This window comes from Bactrocera oleae, chromosome 6 (assembly GCF_042242935.1).
Source record: "Bactrocera oleae isolate idBacOlea1 chromosome 6, idBacOlea1, whole genome shotgun sequence".
Taxonomy (NCBI): Eukaryota; Metazoa; Arthropoda; class Insecta; order Diptera; family Tephritidae; genus Bactrocera; species Bactrocera oleae.
This window is the reverse complement of record NC_091540.1, coordinates 622,934-648,013: the sequence shown is the minus strand read 5'-3', so window position 1 is coordinate 648,013 and position 25,080 is coordinate 622,934. Positions and strand designations below refer to the sequence as shown.

Below are 25,080 nucleotides of genomic sequence, written 5' to 3'. Positions count from 1 at the left end.
CGATCATTTTGGCCGTGGCATATGTGGTGGCGTCAGCGGGTGAGTTGTCGTGCCCGAATAGCATTACTCTTAACCAAATGGTAACCGTTCGCCAGCCGAAGTTCATTGTGTCGACTGCTTCTTGAACTCTGATGTGTACCACTGGATCCATTATTCGTCGATAATCTCGAAATAATGCCGAAACTTCCATAAAAAAATGCTTTGAAGTGGTCACACGGTTTTGTTGCTAACTGTCTCAGCTATCTAACGAACTTTCTATTGGTGGTCTGACTACGAGATTCGAGACTTTTGTCTCCCTTATACCTAGTTCTAGCCGTTTTCAGGGCACCTGGGCGTGGCTTATCTGACCCGGGATGTGGTAACATAACCTTCTACGAAAGTATACCACTCGGTAGCAAATTTTTCATGCAGTAGAGGCACCATTGTGCTGTGAGGCCAAAAAGTTAGCGAACCACCCTCATATATGGTATATTGGCTTCATGCCATTTTTACAGCATGTCTGCCAATTTAGTAGAGATTTATCGCATGCACAGCAAAAATCATTTTTAAAAGCAAAAATAATTGAAAAACGAATTTAACGAGAATCACATAATTTTTATAAATTTTCACTTCCACAAACAGCTTCCGACAGAATGTTGCACAGACATTTATCACACAGCCATGGCAAAAAACGCGTAGCAAAATATTTATATTGATTATATACTATTTTTTTCGCGCACACATGACAACCGCCAAACAAATTTTCTACGGATAATTTAATTTATTATTTACATATGTATACGGTTATATAGTGTTCATGATTGTAGCGAAAAAAAATAGTATAGTCATAATAGTCACAAAACAGCAAATAAAATTTTGTCAGCTTGCTTTCTACGTCGTCCGTCCTACCTCACAGCGCCGCTTTTTTACCATAATGCACACCCAACGGGAGACCCATTAAATCACAGTCACCAATGGCTGTTAAACGAGGAAAAAATCAATAGCAAACGCGTAAATTTTTCACATAAAACGGCGTCATGCAACTTCTACTCACATGCGTATAAAAAACCTTATAGAAAAGTGCCGACGATATTGGTCTCGTATTTATTTTTGTACACAAAAAGCAACAAAAAATATACGTTAACAAAAAACCACATGCCGTTTTATGTGTTACAAGGTGGCATGGCAGTTTACATGATTTAGACGACAATAGAGAAGCACATAAAATATCAACTGAACAAGTGAAACGGTTTGGCAGAAAAAAAATTGCACAATTGAACAAGTGGAACGGTTAAGGAAGCATGCTGATTTGTATAGTATTTGATGTGAGAAAAGAATGTTTGTGAAGAAGAGATGTCGTCTGAAGAAAAGGGTTTATTGAATATAAGCTGCAGAACTCAAGAAAGGAAGTGTGGCAGAGAAGTTAGATCTATAAAATCAAACATTAAACATAGAGACTAAAAGCTATAATAATAAAATTAGCACAAGTAGAACTGAAGAACTGAACTGATAATATTAATAGTTAGAAAATGACAAATGAAAAGCATGAAATTTTAGAAGTGAAATAAGAAAAAACGTTAACTTCCGCAGTACCACAGCACTTGATTTCGATCGTTCACTTTGTATGGCAACTATATGCTATAGTGTTCTGATATCAGCGATTCCGACAGATAAACAGCTGCTTGGTGAGAAAAGAACGTGTGCAAAATTTTCAGATTTATATCTCATAAACTGAGGGACTTCGCGTATATACAGACGGACATAGCTAAATCGGCAGAGCTAGTCCTGCGGATCTCTTCTATATATATTTTATTGGCGACGTTTCATTCTGAATGTTACATACTTCGTGGCAAACTTAATATACCCTGTTCAGGCTAAGAAAGCTAAGTGAGAAAACAAAAAAGTTATTGTAAAGTGATAAACAAGCAATGTGGCAACCATGCACATCGTGCCGAGTAAAAAATGTACGCTTGCTTAAAGTGAGATGACAATATGCGCAACCCCTTTGTCGATTAAATAATTTATTTTTATTTCTATAATTTCAAGGATTGTTGGCTGCTGAAAAGGACCTTCAAATACAAGTATTTATGTAGAGCCCCTTATGGTAGTGGCCTAGGCCATGGTGCAGTAGTACATAAAGTGTAATCTTAAGGGAAGCGCGTGCGTGTGTTGTGTACTAAAATGGCTAAAAACTAACGATACGAGCAGATTTATTATAACCGAAAGCTGAATGCGACAAGGACAAAGCAGGATTCGAAATACTGCCTCAAATAGTGTGTAGTTTTGCTGCAACTTGGTTAGAGATGAGAAGTAGAAAAAGTATGTGTGGGATAAGGGTAGCCATTAATGGAAATGGATAATGGCAAGTGCGTGTGGCACAACAGCAGATAAGCTAGTAAGAGGTATCCAAACAGTGTTGTGCCTTATTCTACGTACTTTTTTCATAATTTCTTCTAGCACAGCACGGGATTAGTGATTTATGACTGGTATACGACTCGTTTTTATTTATCTAAAGCTCAAATATACTCTACTCTGGTATTTGTAACAGGTCTGAGTTTTATACACAGCATAGGTGTCTTTGTTTTCATATATGTATGTATGCAAATTAGTAGTATTTAGTTTGTAAAATATTTATTTTATTTTTACACTTGGAATAGGGGTATGTTGAAAGCTTTTTTTAAAACGGTCCTAAATTAATTGATATAAAGCTGAAAGCGATAAGAGACCAAAACGTGTTGTTAGTGAGTTTCTTGCAGAGTGATGACGAACAGCGTAAAGGGGGACATAGACCATATACTAACCAAACAGTTGGTAACTTTTTACATTAAAATAATAGAACGAGTTTATTGTTCAACTTTTGCGAAGCTGTACTTCTTTAATAACTTCCAGTATATTCGACCTTATCCCTTCAGTAACATGCTAAAACTTGTTTTTTTAATTACTCAGTGCAGCTCATTTATCAGCAAATTCCACATACTTGGCTTACCACCACTCCAAATTAGTCTAATGAAGTTAAATCCCATGGCCTAGAGGACCATCTAATAGCACATTGCTCGATATGATTTTGCTCATTTACGTGCACATTAAGCCAGAGTTTTTGCTCATTATTGAAGATGGGTTGGTTTTGAAAAACTAATAAGTGAACGCGTTGGATTTTAGGTCTAGGCTAAAGTTTTACTAAAAACTTTCTTTTCGCGCGAAAAATGCGAGTGTGCAAGGAAAATTATCCTATTTTATAAACATTCTTCTATTGTTAGTATTTTCAGGCTGGTTTGACTGCTGTCTTCCTACGAAATTATATTATATCACGCTCAACAACACTTATTGTAAGCGTACAACTGAATAAGTGAAACCTATAATAAACAACTCAATTGAATTTGGGAAACGTGCTTATTTTGACAGCTGCTTTCGCTAAAATATTTCTATTTCTCTAGACATTATACATACATATATGTAACTCTCAAAAAAAATATTTTTTTCTAAATATACAGTTGCGTGCAATTGAACAAGTAAAACTTGAAATAAATATTCAACTGAACTTGTGAAACATGTTCATTATGCCACTAAATTCATACATCCATGTAGCTATTGAATAACTCATTAAATAATAATTTTACAAAGTCCAATATTTTTTAATAAAATTATCTTTAATAAAATAACTTTTCGTAATTTTAAATTTATGTCCAAACTATAAAATATCTACAGTTCCTAATTTCAATAGTTCCACAATTAAATTGTCGTAATTTGAAAACACAATTTTTACCAACTTGAAAAATGTTCATGAAAAAAATAAGCAATCACAATCTGCAATTAGGCAAACATCAAGCAGCACTTTCATGGCCACTTGAGAATCAAACATATAAACTTTATACAATTCTGCACACATCTGTACAAATACAAAGCTTGTATTGCTTCACAAAAACAGTTTCGAATTACATTTGTATTTAAGTACCCACACTCTCAGCCTACATTCCCAATTGAAAAACAACAAAATCTTGAAAAAAATTAACGGCAAAGCAGAAAAGCTACATTAATATTTTAACTGCTTACAATTGCATACATGTGTCTGTATGTATAATTACCAACATACTTATATTCATTTTTCGCCATCCACCACCACCAACGTCATCACCAGCATCACTTATAGTAATTTTAAATCGCTTAAAGTGCACAAAAACAAGACACCAACTTCAATTGCCAGCAGCACTCGCCCGGAATCCAGCCCGTCAGTCAAACAAACGCTTCACTCATTCGCTTTTGTACACTCAATACGTCATTGCGACAGCTCGGCTGGCCCGGCATGTTGTCCATGTCAATGGCCGCCTTCGTTCAACCGACAATCCGGAGTGCTCTCAAAGCACTAATTTGACACTTTTCAATTGTAGGTTTAACGATTTTTTTTTACTCTTTAAATTTATTAGTATTTTATATTATTGTTTTTTTTTTGTGAGAAAAAAGTTGTTGGTTTAATGTTGCAATATCTATTGACATATGATGACTGTACCAACTTTGAGCACAATATATTTCAGACTCCTAAAAAATACTTATTTTTGTTTGATGAAAAAAAAATAATAAGAAAAAACTAATGCCAAATAGCTCATTTCGTTTTGAGCACTTAATTACACTTTTAGAAAACTCAGCAAAAATAATAACATAATAATAACAATAATAGCAAAAACCTCTGGTAAAAAGCTGTCAATATGTCACATATTTGACATATTAATATTTTTATGTACCGAAAAATATATGTCTACATAAATATAAATTTTTTATGCGACGAAGACACACTTGACACAATTAAAAATTTAAAAAATGTCTAATAAAATAGAAATTAAAGTTTTAATAAAATTATTTTAAAGGTTTTTAAATATATAATTAAATATTAATACATACATATGCATATAAAAGAAAATTTAGCTTACTTAGTATTGAAAAATTTGCGCCAGCCCAATATTAGGAATCGGTTCATCTGATTTCGACTATAGTTTTTCACCCACTTTAAACTTGGTGGAAAATAATAGTTATAAAAAATGATATTATCTTCTCTGAACCACCCTGTCCTCCTGATGAAGTTCATCAATTTAAAAAGGTTTATATGTGAAACTACCGGGACATTGTCAGGAAACTCTCAATCGATAGTTGCGATTATTTTCTTATAAAAAGCTTCGCATTCATATAGAATATGTTTTATAGACCCCCCTTTTTTTACCTCCTAACAGTTTTTACAATAGTCATAACATGGTGTTCCTAGTCTGCTGACTCCTACTAGAGATCTTAAGTCATTCCTTTTAAATTCCAATAGTCGGATGTGCGACACATGTTCCATCCATGACACGTTTGCCTGTTTGTTGGTCAACTTAGGGATTAACTTCACCGAGACTCAGCTACATATATGGTATCTATAACATCTTTTTCGAATAAATATCTACAAGTAGCCAGAAGCATATATATTCCCTCTTTATTGAAGTCGAATTGTAGACTGCTACCTGCTCTAGCTAGTTCATCTTCTATACAGTTACCAGAAATATCACTATGTCCTAGAACCCTAGAATCGATATGTGATATGATATTAATAATCATTGCGCTAATGTCCCTCAATACCAATTTCAAATTTCAAAGCAAAAATTTGGAAGTGTCATAGATACCATTTGAACATTATTAAATATGTTTCCCAGAATTTTCAAAAATAATAATAATTTATAATTTCGTTAAACAAATTAACTGTACTTATTAATTTGCCGGTGTACTCTACTTTCAAAAGCCTGTGTTTATCAGCTTCAATTTGCGTTTCAGTTTTACTTGCGAAAACAATTTGCCATTAATCTGCGACTAAGTAAATATAATGTACACCTACATATAGAGCCAAGTATTTATGGAAACATCCATACCGTGTCTATATGAATATTTATAAGTATGTATATATAATATAAAACATGCATATAATTTGTTGCTCATGCGAATGCATATAATAAACAAAGTGTGATTAATGCGGTCAGCGCATTATGTCATTGTTACAAGGCGACTCCATATGTGGCTGTGGCCACAGAATCCGTGTAAAACCACATGCCATATTAAGGGTACTACATACATACATACATTTGTGTGAATTGTGTTTAATGTAACGTGTTGATAAAAATATTTTTTAATATGTTGAGTAAGAAATTGAAAGCTCTTTTTAGAGAACTATTTTCTCAAGAATCGGGTTTTGATATCGAAGATCTGTGCTTGATGGCTCCTTATTTGAAAGTTAACTGATGCTTAAAAAGGTATTTTCAAGCTTTCTGATCTGATTTAAGAGATTGTCGCAAGATTCAACAATTTACTTTGAGGAAGAGTTGTTTTGAATGGCATTTCTTGGACTTACGAAGCATGAAGTTTATTATTTTACTTGTTCCGTATAATTTATATAATTAATAATTGTTGGGAGCTGAATCAAACTTTCTCAAGTAGTTGCTTTTCTCTTTCTCAATGGATACTATTTTTGTTTAGAACCATCTATGGTAGTCAGATTGCTCGCAACTTAATAAAAAGTAAACTACTTGATAGTAAATACCTAAACCTACCTTGGAAAGTGTTTTTTAACATCAAACATCACTTGTGTCATGTTTCATAATTTTACGAAGGTCCTCTATATTTAAAAATAAGTATTTACGCATTTTTTAACAAAAACATAACTCACTACTGCGCGGTAATGGCTCTCCTATCAGCAATTGGATTATATTATATTAGTCTAAATAAACATTGGAAAACTTGTCTTTTTGTTGTAAATAAAATTAGATTTGTTAATCTGGCACCGTGTTCGATTCGTCACTTCGCCACTCGCTATGTTTGAAAAGCGGGGAATCTTGTAACTATTTTCTCTCACTCTCTCTCTCTATCGTGGTTTTAAGCGGGAAGCAACTATCAAGCTACTCATTCAATGCCTCTTAAGCTGGATGGTTCCTTATTCTCTCTCCACTCAATATCTATTCAAACCCGCTATCCTTTTTAATTTACACCACTAGTTTGTTCATTTCGCCATCGTCCAATTTAGCTGAATCAAAGAAATTTCAATTACTTCAACACCGCAAACATATACATACCATCGTTCACCCGTTCAGAGTACCATTCAAATTGCAATTAGCCGCACTCCAACAAGATTGTATAAGAAAAAACTGTTAAATTTCTACAAATTACGTAAAACGAAGCCAAGCAAAAACAAAATTGTAAGAAGCATACGAATCGCAACAAAAGCAAAACACAGAATCCATTTGAAATCGTATCAAACGCAATTCGTTCCATTAATTCAATGAAAATCATGTCAATATTTTGACACGCAACAGCAGACAAACCGACGCACATGCTCGGAGATATAAATTTTAGAACTTGATCGTACTTGGCAGTTAGCTACCGTTTGCTTGAGCATTGCAAATTGGCGTAAATTAATTTTTGAAAACTAGCGTGAAGCTTAAATGATATTTACCATATTTAATGATTTCATAGCAATTTGTGAGTGGTGTTTAAATTGTTTTTTGTATTATGATCTTTTTTTTCTTTTGTATTTTGGTTTTTGCTTATTTGGACTAATTCAGTAATTTTGCAAAGAGTTGAAATGGTGTTAGAGCCATACATATCCATATTTATACTTAATTATACTTATACTTATATACTTAATGCAAATATCAAAATCGGCATTTGCAGTTATTGACTCTTAGCTTTAGACACGCTTGTAGCTTATAATTTTTACCACTAGACATATACTTGTATATCAACTGTACGGTACACAGTATTTAGTCATTAAAGTCAAAACAGTCTCAGAAATTTTTAAACAATTTAAGCTTCATGATCCACTGTCAGACCAGCAATTTCATTGCTGTTTTGACACGATCTTTCAAAAAGTTCTAGGTGTTATCAGTTCGTTTGCCTTCAAACTGCAAGCTCCATTAGTATTTGCCATTGAAGCAAGTTGTAGATGCTTAAGACATTCCTAAGCTCCCAAGGAATTACAAAGCAGATAAGAAGTTTATATTCCTAGGAGTTTCAAGGTGAGCCTAAGATGCTAACAGCGCTTGCAACCATAGAAAGAGAGAGGAAGTGCCGAAGAAATGAAGTTGCCTGCACCGAGTATTTCTAATTAATACCCGCCGGATAAGTGAAGTAAAATGAAGACTTAGAGCCTTAAACAAATATGTTCAGTCTTATTAAGAGAAATATGCAGAGAAATCTTACACTTCTTCCAATTGCTGTAGTATCGGCCTTGACATCAATTTTAGATACTAAAGGCTATTCTAAGCTCATATATAAGAATGAAGTTCAGAAGCGATTGACTTCGCCAGGCTTTTCGAAGATAGTTTTATTTGCTTCTAGTGTTCGCATAATCAGAATGCAAGATCAAACTGAGATGAAGTTGACGGGAGAGAGACGCTGTAACACGTCCTCTGCTTCTTTCCGACTTCGTCTTAGATATCGTGAAAATTCCCAATACTTGAAATATCAAAATTAGTTAGCAAGTCTCTCGCAAATTTGGCAAAAAGCATTGCCGTCCTCTATGACGAGTACTTCAGCTCGAATTAAGCTGAATCTCCATCTGGCAATACAAAGAACCAGTAAGTCTATGTATGGCGTGACAGCCAGCCGGTATAACCTAACCTAACCTACACTTTTAGTGGAAGGGGGTTTATTTGTGGTCCAAATTTTCTGAGAAAGCCTCTCCAACAGAGAAACGAAGATTTTTCTTAACAAAAATATTGAATAGCATATCTCATAAATACCTGTTTCTACTTAACAAGCTACACTTTATTAATTTTAAAAATACCTTTATCAAAATACATACAAACACGAGTGGTGACATAAGCACCATTTGGTATTCAATGTGAAGAGCGAAATGATGAAACTCAATTTGTACTTGAAATAAACTTTCGACCGCCTGCAATGGCACTTCACTATACTTCACTTCGCCCTCCTCCACGCAACGCACCGCCACACAATTGGTAATAATTTATTTGCATGCCAATACTTATGCGCTCGAATACTTCCACTCAATTGTCCGACCATACACCGGTGGCAACAACAAAAACATCACTTTTAAGTACAACAATCGGCAAGCCAACAGCTGAAAGACAACAAATTTTGCAACAACTACCGCAGCTGACCGGCGATTGCTAGACAACAGCCACCAGCCACCTTGTCTGACTATTTGTCCAATCAGCGATACAATGGCACTCATAAATACACACACACCCATGTATATACTTACACGCCCGTATATCCATTGCTACTTGAGTCCGATGCACATGCATACTCATTTGCAATAGCAACACTTGCGGCATGTGGCGCGCTGTGCTGTTCCATCAACAGTAGGTGGAGCTGTGAATAAAAATATGCATGGTACTATGAGTGTATGTATGTATGTATACAGCAACAAAATTTATTTGCACAATTGCAACAGATAGCAAAGCACTGAACAGCAACAAAAACAACAGTATAAGTATGCAAAGAAACGCCAATAATAAAAGAAGCAGTAGAAAAAGTTTACATGGCGGACGCTGAGCAGCTACTTGCCTCCGTTGGATACTCCTGCCTTTGAGGCACTGAGACACCAAACAAAAAACGCTTGGCTCTACAAACGGTGCGCATATTGGTTGCAAAAAATAAATGAAAATTATTACTTGGCAAGACTAGCGGATCGTTGGTTGCAGATTTGAAGCCAAAGCTATGATTAAGTTATACAATATTGACCATTAAAGTGTGCAATGCCATGGTCGAAGCGTGGAGCTGAGCTAGTTGAGCGCGTATGATTTAGAAGCCTTGAAGCGTAATAACCATATGCAAGTAGACAATTACATGTTTAAATGTGTGTGAGAAAATAATGTTGTGTGTGTCTGTATGCATGCAATTGTAGCAGCTATAATTCAAAACCACATACGGGTATTTGAAAAATTTGTTTCATGGTGGAAATTTGTTAGAGGCAATCGATTGAGATGAACTTCACTGCATCGTTTTTATAGATGATTAGCAATGACTTCACAAAATTCCGTATATTTACCAATGAAATTTTAGTAGTTATGGCACAAAATACAGTTTTTGAAGGATTTGTTGTATGGCAGCTATATGTTATATACCACCGATTTTGATTTTTTTTGCAGAATATCTTTTACACAAATTATGTAAACAAATTATATAGTTATAACCTATCACAAATAATTTTAACTCTCCATTTGTTATTCATAATAATTTATTAATTCCCAAAAATGTCATATTCCTAGCTGCTGATATGGATAAATTATTAAACAAAATCTTGTTTATGAACGATCGGTTATATAAGAGCTTTATGTTAAAGTTTACCGAAGTTTTGACTGAAAACGTTCGACACATGATTAGTAATAAATTGATGTTAGGTTGTATAGAAAGCAGATGTTGTATTGAACCGATCTTGATGTTCATTGCTTTACAAAACTTCATATTCTTGCCTGCTATTTTTAATTTTTTATAGAATTTTTTATTGGATATAAAGAACTCGATATACTTGACCTGCAATCAATGTGTCTACGAATTTCGTAAGTATTCAACATGTGCCGCTACTTAACGGCATATCCTGTCTCCGCTCTTGTTTGCCTTTAGCAGCCAGCTTCTCATATTCCCCTCAACTTTGCATTTGCGTCACTTAAGGCAATCTATAGTAATTTTGCACCTCAACTCAATTTTGCTCTCTCAGCTCGTAAGCATATTCCATCCATCGTCATTTCAGTTCACCATCGTTTGTATAATCAAAGTAATCAGCTTACCAATCTCTTTCAGCTGCTGCTGAAAAGGAATTTTCAAGTTATTCACCAACGGATACTGATGAGTAGGTATAAGTTGGTTGCTGAACAGTGTTTGTGGGTAGTCACCATGTTTTTGGTGAAAATCTTATTGGCACCAATTATATTCATTTGCACTTTGACTTTGACGAGAATTAAATTCTAGGCTATTTGAAAAGAATTTAGTTGGTTTGAGGTAGACGGAAACGACGACTGGTTCGTAACTTATCTAAACAGTACTGCATTACTTGAGTTTTAATTCATTTTTAATATAGTTTTGGCTCAAAATGTTTTTGTTATTTAGAGAACGACAATATTGTAGTTTTATTGGGTAGTGCCGAGTGGTTTCGCAAATTAAAATTGTTGTTGTCCTGACTCCAAAGCACATTCTTTTTCTCGTGCGCAAGAGTCCAAGATCATAAGGTCGTTCCAATTTGGTTACATTGAAGTGGCTAAAACTTACAGGGCTTTTGGAACGAGTCTAGTGAGAGAAATGTGTTGAGTCGATCCATAAGATATGTATTGGTGTATGCATTAATTCGTGCGGTTTTTTTACGAAAATTAAAACTTTATTGTGAAAAAATTGTTATACATTTAATGTTCAAAGTATTGCCCATCGGAAGCTATGATGTTTGCCCATCTTTCTGGCAGTGTGGATCCCATCCCAAAAGAACTTCTCCGGCTTGGAGGTCAAGAAAGAATCAATCCAATTTCTGATACCCTGTTCTGAAGAGAAGCGTACTCCGGTGAGGGCATTCTGCATTGATCTGAACAAATGGTAATCGGAAGGTGCTATGTCTGGGCTATAAGGCGGGTGAGGTAGAACTTCCCACCCACAGTTTTTCAAATAGTTTTTAACTGGCCTTGCAACATGTGGCCGAGCGTTGTCATGATGAAAAATTATTGATTCGTGTCTGGTCGCATATTCTGGTCGTTTTTCCGCGATGGCCTTAATTTGTTGATGTTATTGTCATTAATGATGGAGGTGGATGGACGACTCGCATGACTTCACTAAATAATTGTGTCACTCAAGTAATTATGTATAGTATCTTCATGATACGATGATGATGATGCTGGGAACTTTCTCAGTAGACATCACTTCCCCAGTTTTGGAGATTGCTTTAGTCCCCTTCTTTTCTTATTCAAATCTCTCTAACTCTTAGTACTAAACATCTGTCATCCTTTATATTTATGGCTGTATTTGGTCGCCCTAAAAGCTTCACGCGCGCATCACTAAACAATTGTTCTGTGGTAGTCGGCAAGTCAATGATATTTGCGTAAGATCCACATAAAAACACACCTTATAAGCTTATGCTATAGACACAGGCATACATACATACAAAGCCGATAAGCATCGAGGCACTTTGCTTGTCCCAACGGCTCTATGGCTCTATTAAGAAGGCATCGAATCGAAAATTCGTTGAAAGCTACTCGTAATAATGCAATAAAAGCAAAGCAACTTGTACTAAGTTTACGTGAACAGGGTACTACAGGATCTCAGAAAACAAAAAAAAAACCAAACAGCAACGGAAAGAGAATCAACATTATTGAAAAATTATTGATAAATTGATATATTGCCAGCAATGGCAGCGATATACTTTATGAGCTCATGTCTGAAAGGAAAACTAATATTGTAAACTGTTTATACAAATATAGGCATGTATGTGTTAGTGGGCCTAACCGCTGGAGCACATAAAACGAACGAAGCAAGATCAAGTAGATACTCTTGAATGTGGCAAGTGTTTGAGCGATGTTGCAGGCGAAGAAGAAAAATGAATTTACACAGCACAAATTTGCAAACAGAAAATCAGTAAGGTAAACAAAAATGAAATTGAAGCGCCACAACGCCAGCGTTGCAACGATATAGAACATAAAGCAGGAGGCATAGCCAAGAACGAAAAAAGAAGAGCGGAGAGTACATACAAATGGCAAAAAGAAAAACATTCAACAACGATGATGAGTGATGAGCTTGTGATGAGACATAAACTGTGGGCAACTACACACCTATAAACATATATATACACATATACATATACAAGTATACACTCTCCTCTGGATACCCCAGCCTAGTCTAAGAAGAAGCTGCCATGAATGCAAGAAAAAATTTAGTGCAAAAAATATTAGCTTGATGTGGCATGTGAACATTGCTGCTGCTGCCGTTTGTTTGAGGCAAATTGAAGGTGAAGACTTTTGAGCAGCTCAAGAGCTTTACGTTGACAGATTTGACTAGTTGTTGGCGTGTAGAATAAGTTGCTCAATGTGTAAGTATGTTCATTTGGTGAAGAGTGTAAATAAAAAGTTTTAATAGAATTTTGAAAAGCTGTTAATTGAGTGTGATTTTGCTTACTTTCGATTTGCATAAATTAGCAAGTTCAATGCTTCTTGATCTTCGCTAAGGAAATTGTGAGAACTACAAAATTTTTATTATTTATGTGAATTTAGACTCATTAATTTAGAGTCTAACAAGACGACATGAATATTCCTAGGGTACCGTAAATTTTCATTCAGAACTTTAGTCGTGAGTTTATTTTATACACAATCGATCAATAGTAAAACAGACTACAAGTATAAAAGCAAAATAGATTAAACATCTTCTTCTTCTCCTTTCTTAATAACATAAAATCGATAGATTTCGATATTTTTCAGTCAAAAAATGTCAAATTTGGATAGAGAAAGTGATGAGGGCCACAGAGCCCAATCGATCCATAACATGAGCTCTAGTTTTGAACGCTTTGGATGATTTTAGCGAGAAAAAACAATAAATTATTTCAGAAAGGAAACCTTCATATTCAATAAACTCTCTTCGTGCTCCTACAAACAATTTTTTTTTAATTTTTAATACGCGTACTACTTTTCTATCTATACACAAACAATAGCAATAAATGTATAGGTTGCACTTCGTAGTCAGCAATAAGTTAAAGTGGCCAAAGGCTATAAAGTCTGGTATTTATACTAACAATTCAATACACTTCAGCACAAAGCAAATACACTTTAGGTTATAATTACGATTCTAGGAAACGGTAAAAATGAGAATAAGTTCATTTCATGATTTATTTGTTTACAAAACGTAGTATTGCTGGCACGAAATTAAGAAATTAACATAAAAATGGAAATAAATCAATAAACATCTATTAAGTCACTGCGATGAGAATCTGCATAAAAATGGAGAGGCAGCAGATGCAACCAAATATATGTATATACAGATAAGTATACTGCTTAAAGGAATGCAGCTGCAACTGATGACTGTAGAATTTTTACAGCCAATGCAAATGTAATGCAACAATTGTTTATGTAAATTTCTATTTTCATGTAAAATTTTAAAGCCCATCAAAATTTGTTGGGAAAATAAATACGCAGCCAGCACAACGTGCACAAATGAGTCTATCGACGGCCGCAGCAGCTCGAAGGCAACTAACAGAGTTGCAACTGCTTGTGTATGTATGTATGTTTTCTGTATTCATAAATGGTTAACGCTGCATATATTTAAAGCAACATTGAAATTTACTAATGTGACTCGCAGTATGGCAACACCCACACTTCTAAACGCTCTTACAAGGGCAGCTGCTGGCTGCTACTACAACAACTCACTTCTTGTCTTGGCTGCAAAGTTGTTGCAGTGCGAGTAAAGAAATAAAAGCATGCATTTCACACTGCAAGTTTCTTGGAAAAATTCTAAAACAACAATAGTAAAATCAACATTAATACTCTCATATATACTTTTACTATATGTATATGTATAAATATGTATGACTGTGAGTGCATGCTGTAATAACAACAGAAGTGAGTCTACAAATTAACCCTTCGATGACTTCCGCATGCTCATTCGCCATATGAAGGTGGACGTCGGGTTGATATTCTTACTTGGAAGAAACCTACAAGTATATACAGTAGGTTACAGCATAGTTGAATTATTTTGAGTAATTCATAAAGAGTTGAACTTTAATTTGACAATAGAAACCATTAAATTGATGGGATTATAAACCGGTTGAGAATTACAAAGCCTGAATTAAGAGTATGAATTTAACTCAATAGAATAATAATTAATATAAACATAAGCCAAGTACAACGATTGTTTAATGTACATATTTTCCAAACTGCTAAAGTTCGATCAACCTACCTTACTAAGAAGAAGTCCTTTTAGCACTTCTTCATACACTGTGAAAAAAGGTATAATCTGATTATAACCACGCCCACTTTATATATAACGGCTATGTAGCAAACTACTAAAATTGCGATAAATTTTCTTCATAAATGCGTCAAAAGTACAAGTACTAAAATATTATTATTATAATACTTTGCTCAAATAGTGCCCTCTAGCAATTTAATCTTGCTCCCAAAAATGGTCGAATTTGGTCTATAATCTTTTAAAGACCCAAACACCAAATATGTGGATCCCAATGAATATGGCTGCTTTTTTACCGAACATATCGATCAATCTGTGCGATCTAGTATTGAAATTTGGAGAGAATATTTTTGTGATGACAGCACGCTCCGCGATTATTTCAGCATAAAACGAACAGAGAAACGTTAAAAGCCAAGTATATCCATGTATGTCTTAAAATCCAATCTTGTGTGGGCTATGATAAAGAATAGTGCTCTTGCATTCGAAACCTTTTCAATAATATAAAACTAGTGATGTAGTATAGTGTAGAAAGAACCCTCAGAATTTTTCTTCGATCTCGCTTTGTGAATTACCTATTGATTCAACTAAACTGGTGCTCACTCTACATCCATTTCCAACTTGTGATAACTTTGTTTGTTCGAAGCCTTTACTTCTGTCTGTCTGTCCGCCTGCATTATGAATACTCATTACATACATTATTTGCTCTTTTGAGTCGCTAGATTGTTGCACTCCACGCGCTGCAGTGCTCCACCGCTACTCCAACGGCAATTGCGACTACCAACGACTGTGATTTGTTTATTTATTTGTATTTATTTTCCAGTCAATATAAACGTCGTGAATATATTGTGTAAACAACTGGGGCAAAAGGTACAAATCAGGGTACATAAAAATGCAGCAACAACAACAACGTGTGCAATAAATAACAAAAAATGCACATAAATATCAAGTCAGCCGATTTAACCTCTCTCCTTAGTCGCTGCCAGTCAGCAAAATTTTAAAAATCTCCTTTGGTGCCAGCATTTCACTGGCATGGAATTGAACTGCAACGAATTTTATTGCTTTCGGAAAGTGTAGCTCGCACTTTTAATCAAAATAAACAAAATAACAATCTCGCACTTTCGGTAACGTGCACATATTTACACATTTACATATTGAACAAAAGTATGTATATGAGAGTTTGCGACAGTCCTATTTGAACTCTGGAAGATCAATGTTCTTTTTGAGATTTGGTTGGAAAGGAAACGAGCTGCAGAAACCGGAAATAGAATATTGTTAAAGTCAACGAGTTGATTTAAGAGTCTTATTTGTCGAAACCGCCGATATCGTACCACTATAGCATATAGCTGGCATACAAACTGACCGATCAAAGTTCTTGTAAGGAATGTTTTGTATGTGTGAAGAGTGCATAGTTACGATTTTATCTTGTTTTAAAATAAAGTTTGGAAAAAGGTTGCCACTTTTTTATATTATTTATTAAAAATTAATTTTATCTTGTTTTAAAATAAAGTTTGGAAAAAGGTTACCACTTTTTTATATTATTTATTAAAACTTAAAAAAAAAGCGATATAAATCGATACAAAATGAAAGGTCAGAAGGCAGTATATAAGATATTACTTAATGAAGTAGCTACCTGTTTTAAATACAAACAATTTTAATATATTGAATAGAGCTGGATTTTAGAACTTTGTACTTTTCTTAGTCTCCACACATCTTCTTTCGTTGCATTAAAAAAAAACCGATTACCCGCATTCACAGCTAACTACCAAACATAGTTATTAGGTGTATAACCACCATTTCGCCGCAATATAAAACGGTTTTACATCTCACATAAGTGCATAAAATCCACTTAAATTAATTGCGAAAGGTGATTACGTTGCTGTTTCCTTCCATCCGCAGTGCAAATATAAATACACTACATCACAAACATAAATACCCGGATATGTTGTATTTGCCAGTTACTCTCTGTGTGCAGAGTGTCCTGCCAAGCGTCAACGAGCGCACGACACTTCTTTTCCTCCATCACTCTGAGGCTCTTTTCCTTTTTGCTTCCTTTCTTGTGACTTCACTGATTGCAATTCCGCCAAAGTAAAGCCGAGGCTGTGGAGCAAACAAAAATGTGACGTATATGTATATGGTACTTCTTTAGGCCACACAGTAGCGCTTGGCAGTTGTGGGGGCCCAATGTAACACCAGTCGTTCGTTTGAGGCGCAAAATAGATACCAGAAAAGATAAAGAAGAAGAAGCGTTCTCACACAACGGTTGGGGACATGCAAACGATTCATTTTCGCAAAAGTAATTTGTGGAGAAATTAAAAATGGAAAATTAAATAAACATAAAAAACTTGAGAAATTGAAAAGTGGTTGGCGGGAAAGACAACTGACAGTAAAAAGAAAGCAACGCTGAATTAGTAGCAAAGCGACGAAGTGTGAAATGTAGAGGCTGTAATCAAAACAGGATGCTCCTGAGGAAAAATATTTATATACATACTTAGGTATTTGTGGTTAAGGCAAATGAAGATTATGAAGGGGATGGAGAGTCGCTTACAAAATTTCGAAAATACTTGTATATACAGTGAGAATATGCGTAGGACTACAACGTTTTAGTGGAGATCGCTACTAACGCAGAGAATAATAAGTGTTCGATAGCCATATAGGTTAGGTTAGATTACACTGACTGTCACGCCATACATAGTACTACAGGTCCTTTGTAATGCCATATGGGTATTTATTAATACGAAATAAAGTGTACGTGCAATTTAACACTGCTAAACTATTTTTTGTGGTAAACAAATTTCCTTTGGTAAATAGAGCGACGAATTTATGCATAATTATATAAAGCCGGGTTCGCTTCCCCATTTTTTTGTGATACGCAAATCGAACAAGCAACTGGTATAAATAAAATATGGCATAATTTTATAGAGTTGTAATGACAAGCAGTTATACACTTTCCTAAGTTTTCCACATACACTGTTATATTAAATTCAACTGGAAAACTTTGTTGTTGCATCGTCGTGTGAATTATTTGGAAAAGAGAAAGAGAGAAGGATCAAGATTAGCGAGCAGAAAAGTGGCGAATCGAAGAGGGCTTTAGTAAACGTTTGAAAAGTTGCTTTACCAGTACATTAAAGTTTCTTAATAAGAACAAAATGACTAACTTTGACAGCTAAACAAACACTTGTTTGTCCTTTATTGAATATTGTAATAATTATGTGCAAATGGTATAAAATGGTGTCTGCATGTTCTTTTGCCTTCATTAAACCCCATATGCATAATATGATTTTATATTTGCCGACTTCAAAAGCTAAGATGACAGCACATCCCTTACTATTGGGCGACTTATCAGCACCATCACAAACGCAGCGCTCAAAGCTCAACAGCACCATCTTCTCCACAACTCGCACGCATGTGATTTGTGCAACTTATTTGCCCAACAAACAACACGCTCTCTCTTGAAATTATTGGCGCATGAAAGCCATTAAGGTTGTCACTGTTGAGTACATAAAAATCATAACAACAACTCAGCTTATCTGCGCTACAACAAAAACTCCCTTTGACTTGGAAACTTTGGCTGCCGCATGAAGCAAATTTATGGATAATTGTTTATTGATCATTGAATTCCCATTCCATAGACGGGCCATATCTCGATTGGAGCAGTGAGGAGTGGGCAAAAATAAATACATTAGTCAGTCTAGGTAGCCTAAAAGATTAAGCGCAAATTGAATATGCAAAATTCTGCGTAAATTTCATAAATTTTTCAAAAAACAAACAGAACACCAACAAAAAATCGAAAAAGAAAACAACAACAAAACAGTAAACATTCAAGTCTTAGTTCGGTGGAATATGAAAAAGGACACCCACACAAAGGCGCCAGAGTTCCCTCCCCTTTCAACCGCAAACAAATTGTTATGCAATAACAACAACACCAACCATTCAGGCTGCGCATAAGTGCTTTCGCACGTGAGTTAAGTTCGGTGTTGCTCGCCGTGCGACGAGCGCCGAGCGGCGTGGGGGATAATGTAAAAAATTAACTGCCAGAGCTTCACAGAAAAAAAATCAGCAGCAAATCCCGGTGTTGGCAGTAATACCCCATCTCACCGGTGTTGCTTTCACCTTTTTGAGCTTTTAAATTATTTTCCAAGCACGCATTAAAACAACAACAACGGCAAGCAATGACTTCCTTTGCATTTTAAATACGCCGACAATAGCGGCAAGAGCCATAATAGCAGCAACAACAGCAATAGCAACATAGCTTCGTTGTCACCAACATTGGTATGTAGTTCCTCTGAACTAAACTGGAGTGAAAATACGGCACAGGTTACTAAATTCACAGGTGAATAAAGGTTGACAGTGATGCGGCACAGTGGAGTATTTTTTCACGAAAAAGCGGTAAATTGATTTGTATGTGGCTCAAAACTTTCGTAAAACCTCATTGAATAAATTATTTTATTATCGACGAAAAACTATTTTAATTTCAAAATTATCTACAGTCAAAATATAATATTTTTTCTAATAATTGCATATAAAAAGTCCTTTTTTATGGCTGAAAACCTTCCTTAGTTCTAAATATCTGATCGAAACCAAGCGTTAGATGACATTTCTATCTTTCACACTCTCTCCAAATGATAAAGAGAGGCTTCACAGATCTACCATATTTCAAACTGAAATCAATATATCATATCTTATAATATTTTCTTTCGAGGTCAAAGAAAACTGACTCTTCACAGGACAGAACACACTAACGGAGTTTCTATGCATTCTATTGAGTCCAGTTTTTATCCTTTTAATATATTGTCACATTCCAGATAAATTCACGAAACTTTTAGCCTAAGGTAACTTAGGTAAGGTCCTTAAAGAATCGATCTTACTTTCACTCTATCGAGTCGGCATATCTTTGAAATCGACACTGTCTCTAATTTTCAATGATACTCGGCTTTTTGGAATAAAAGAAATTGATTTCGAACGTTAGAGTTCTGTTTTGTAGTGCTGAGTTAAGGTTATAGTAAATAAAGTGAGCATGATTATGATTTATTTAAGATAGAACTCTTTCAAACTGATTTCTCAACTAACCACTAAGCCTTTTCTTCTAAAAATAAAAAATTAAATTTCCTTTAGATTTTTTTGGTGTAATGAATAGTTTAATAAAAGAATAAAATTGGAAAACGTTAGCTTTTCCGTTTTAAATTTATAGTAGACAGTGTAAAAGTTTTTCTCCATAACACACTGTGCCCACCCAGTTACATGGTAATCTTTCACCTTTAACTCTCCCTCGACTAACACGCGGAAGTTGCCTAGGAGCTACCACTTCAAAAATCCCGACGATCAGTCGACTGAGTCGACTATGGCAAGGAATTTAAGGCATCGTGTGTGTGCGCCCGCTTGTTTGCCGATGCGAAGCAGCTGTATTACGCCGGCATGAGCGCATTTAAGACCACCGACCAAAGTACGGCTCAACATTTTGCAGAGGCTGTGGTTGAAATCCTTTAAAAGGATTTTCACAATTTTCGTGTTGACAAACAGCGGCGTGATGTCACTTTAGTGTGCGTGCATGCACTTCGCAATGAGGCATCACAAGCACCAAACACAAACCGCGCGAGTGAGTGCAAATGACACCACAGTGAAGCTGACATATGCCTCCCCGTTGGTTGGGGTGAGTCGATGAAATGAAGTAGAGAGATCACGCAGATGGCGGTAGAACAAAAAGCAAAAAGTAATTGGAAGCAGAGTATTTGCAAGTGACACGTAGGTGGTGGCAAACAGGTGGGGTCCTGCAGAGTAACAATACGCTTAGAACTCGCCGACAACGCAAAAGAGTGCAAAGATGGATGAGGTAGAAAAAGCGCAGGAGGAAAGCAGCGAATCCTTCTAAAATTATGCTAGGTGGCAAGCCAACGCTACGCAATTGAAAGCAACAACAATCAAGCAATGTTTGTGTTTGTGCTTGAGTTGGTGTTGGTGTTGGGGTTTAGAGACAATGGCTGGCCGATTTGATTCTGTGCCGTTGATTTCGGACGGCTCGAACGTGACTTGCATACAAAGGACTTAGAGCAAAGTAAAAACAACAATTAGAGAGTATGCATATAACGTATATATTGTTGTAGGTAGCCCTAGATAACTGCATAGTAATGAAGAAATACAACAACAACAAAACACCGTAGCTAAACAAAATCAAGCTTTGCAATAAAACAACAATGAAAAACAAATTTCCGAGCATCACAACAACAACAAGAAGAAGAAGGGAAAAAAATAAATACAACAACAACAGCAGAAATCTGTTAGCCATAGAAATTCAACCTTTGCAATACAATAACAATGAAAAACAAAATTTCTAACTTCACAACAACAATAGAAAACACCAGTACAACAACGCCGCAAAAGCGCAAGTGTTGAAATAAAAGCTTTAAAAGTTGAGCGCGTAGAAAGTGAGTGCGAAATAAAGCGGTAAAACGCTTAGAAGCGCCACGGCGCCAGAATGTGTGCTAGCAAATTGTGGTGGCGCAAAAGGAAAGCGGAAAGATGTGTGTGTGAAAATATGTGTATATGCGTGTGCATATATATTATACAAAGTCAATATTTTAAAGGCAACTTTCTGCAATCATTTTTAAGCACGGTTCGCTGGCTTTCGAGGACAAAATGTGCGGCTTGTTTGTGGTGGGAAATTGGAGCGGAAAATATTTGTAGATGTTCGAAAAGGCTAAAGTTTTACAAAAAATAAAGTCAAAAGGGAAAGTTGCTCAAAAAGCGAGAACTCAAAAGAAAATAATTTTCTTCAGAGTCAGCACTGTAAGGTAATAGCTGGCAGGCTAAAATAGGTCGTATCGTTTTTAAGTAAAACTATTAAAAACTTTAACTTCGGTTGCACGGAAGCGGAATAGTACCTTTCAAAAAATATCTTTGTTTAGATTGTCATCGATCAGTTTGTATGGCAGCTAAATGTTATAGTGGTCCGATTTGGAAAATTTATTCAGATATTGTAGCATTGCCTTGAACAATAATCCATACCAAATTTCATGAAATTGCCTTGTCAAATAAAAGATACATATATACATATAGCTGCTCTACAAGCTATGCGACAAATAAGTAAACTTTCAGAGGAATATCTCAGAAACTGTAGTCTCTCAGCGTATATAGGACAGACGGACACGACTAGATAGGGTCCAGTTCCTGCGATTCCCTTTCAGCGAGGATTAGAAGAACGTTTTTGTCCCAACGTACATCAACATTCTTACTTTTGATCACATTTTGACAGAGTCAGATATTTTGAATACAACAAGCCCCTCCATCCGAATTACGAAAACATTTCTCCAGATTTCTTCCATTCACTTCAACAAAAATACTATCCTAAACTACAACCTTCCAAGTTCCATAACTCCAGCAAGAGGAAATGAAATCGGTAATGAAATATTTAGCATTACGAGCATCAGCACTGCAATCGAAGTAAGTAATTCTCAACCAACTAGGATTCACACACACACATACTTAAGTGTGTGTGGCAATCCCTTTCATGCGGTTCATACCACGCTCAATGAATACTTACGAATGGGTTGCACACAATTTAAGCAGCAAATGAATTGGATTGCCAAATAGATTTCTTAGTAGCCAGTCGAATTGTCTGTAATGGATGTACGTGTGTATTGAAAGTCATTTTCCAAAGCATTAAATGCCAGCATGTATGTACGTAATAAAGAATGAAAAGGCTTAGGTTCGACACTTGAATTTCTGGTAACACAGCAAGTCTACGTCTCGTACGAACATAGTTGCATTTTATATATGCCACCCATTCGAGGATAGTTTGAAACGTTTGTGGTTTTGTTAGCAACTGTATTGAGATTTATGGATTGGAAAAGATAACTTAAAAGCGGATACTTAATAAAAAGGATATTCCAAATTATTAACTTGAAGCCAGCTACTCAGAAACGGAAGTTGGTTAAACAAAATTTATGTTTCAAATCAGTTTTCAAAGTAGAGGGTCTTTATGTTTACCAATTTTTGAAACATACCAAGCACGCAAGACCTCTTCTGAAGGGTCGCAACTATGATATCAGCATCAGGTGGAACCTAGAACATTGACGATCACCAGCAAATAAACGAGACATAATTTAAATGAACCACAGGTCACGTAATCTCTTTTCGACAGTGCCAGTCATGCCAACATCATTCGGCTGAGTCGGGCATAAATTTTCATTAGCCTAAAAAAATATCATTCACTCAAATTACCAAGCTAGCCTTCAATATAGTTCGGAATTCACGAACGCATACAGAAAGAGAAACGCAAGTAGCGAGAACTTCAAAGTTCATGGTCGAATTTCTTAAAATCTTTACAAACCTTCTTTGGTGTTCTAGAATACCAATAGTTGAAAGAAAAACAACAAAAAAAGAAAAACTTCATAAGGCGCTAGGAGTACTCACTGGTTTGTGGGCTATTTATCGCAGAACAGTAATAAAATTTGTTATTGAACAGCCCTCGTACTACAACAAAAACGTATAGTATATCAATAAATATGGGGCTATATATATAAATATGTGAATGCTTATTGAAATTAGTGGCAGCGCACATGTTAGTGATGGTCCATATACTATATACAAATGTGTACATACAAGTATATACTAACTCAGTTGACTCACAAGCATTTATGTATATCCCTATGTCCCGAAATCCCAATGCGTCAACAGCATAAGTGATTTTATTGCCATTAGAGGCTGTGGGAGTTGCGTGTGCGTGCAATGAATGGTCAGCAACCCACTGCGTGTGCCACACAAACTAAACCTGCATATGTTTAGATACACACTACTTCCACATCTCTCCTCTCCGCCTTCTATGAGTCTTTGCCTCTTGTTGTGCATTTGTTTATAGTCGTCGTATTGGTTTCTTACTCCTCTGTTTGCTGCCACATTATGAGTGTGTATGCATGTGCTACATTGTTGCCTTCATTTCACCCCTCATTTGTGCCACAATTTGTTGCAATGTGTTGATAGAATTATTGGCCATTTAACTGCCACAGCATCTTTTGTATGAAATTTTAGTTTATAAGTGATTTCGAAATTTCGTTATGCCGGTCGGGTGGGTGGCATACACTCATGCCATCATAACTCATTCGTTTTCAATGATGCCCGACTGTTTGATCGGTTGCAGGTCACCATTATTTGAGTTAAATTTGTTTTGATTTCTAAAGTGATGGCTGTGAGGTGAGAACACTTTAGGCATTGATCGAATGCAGGCGAGCGACTTTGTGCTCTCAAGTGTATGGGCTGTGGAAAGTGCCTGCTTGAAATTTCAGTGCAAAAGAAATTAATGGATTGCATTATTTTACTTGCGAAAATATAAATGTGTTTTTTTTCTGACATTTATGCGTTTTTAAGTGTATTTAATAACGGCAAATAAAAATAAATCAAAAATTGTATATGTTATATAATAAATGCTGGACCTAATTTCAGCTATTTATGTCTGCAACGCAGATTTTAAATTGCATTGGCTCAAATTTTATATCTAATTTAGTCGCTCAGTACTAGGGTACCCTGAATGGTAAGAATTTTTCGGTAACAAATTTACGCTTTTCTAATAAAATCTTAATTTCAAATAAAAATATTAGGCACTTCCTATTTCCAGTCGTCGAAAACCATTTTAGGTAGTTTAGGGGTTACTTATGGGATAGGGATATTTTATGGCCATCCTTGATCTCTTTCACATTGATACCTGAACTTTACATATTTTGGTTAATAGGCAATTTTAGAAGTATATACAATTTTACATAATGTAGACTATGTCATGTTTTTATTTGAAAAAGTTTTTGAAAGTAAAAGGGGGAGAGTTCTTCATAAGTCTTATTTTACCTGGTACAACAAAATCTTATCCCACACTCATACGAAACTGATTTTTGTACCAAAGAGACCAAACCAGAAAAACTGTTTTAGATTTTTTCTTGTTGTCATCCAACTTTTTTCCAGCACACTACTTACTATCTATGGCCGCCTTCCTTGCGCTCTTACCGCGCCATAACAGTAATTTCGGTAGTTTTTTTTGTGTTGGCTTTCGCTTAACTGCATGTTTTGGCTGTTCTTTTGTAATCGCTGCTCCAAATTTATGCTGATTGCAATGCAATTTAACTGAGTACACATTTTTCCTACTGTTAGTTTTGTATTGTAAATCACAGCGGTAAATTAATGGTTGCATGTGCAAATTAATAGAACGAGAGTATTGTGTAG

At 35.5% G+C, this 25,080-nt stretch overlaps 1 long non-coding RNA gene and 1 other non-coding gene across 7 annotated transcripts in view; both read left to right on the top strand.

The window, feature by feature from the left end:
• The window catches only part of LOC106623502 (uncharacterized), a 151,678-nt gene that overhangs the window by 105,419 nt on the left and 21,179 nt on the right, over positions 1-25,080 (top strand). The gene's annotated exons all lie outside the window — the stretch shown is intronic.
• LOC138857817 (uncharacterized) lies at positions 1,502-3,206 on the top strand. Of its 2 annotated transcripts, none has more exons than XR_011397015.1 (3): positions 1,502-1,943; positions 2,026-2,381; positions 2,437-3,206. It is a non-coding gene; the product is annotated as an uncharacterized lncRNA (long non-coding RNA). The 2 variants fall into 2 exon arrangements; XR_011397014.1 differs by having other exon boundaries at positions 1,502-1,958.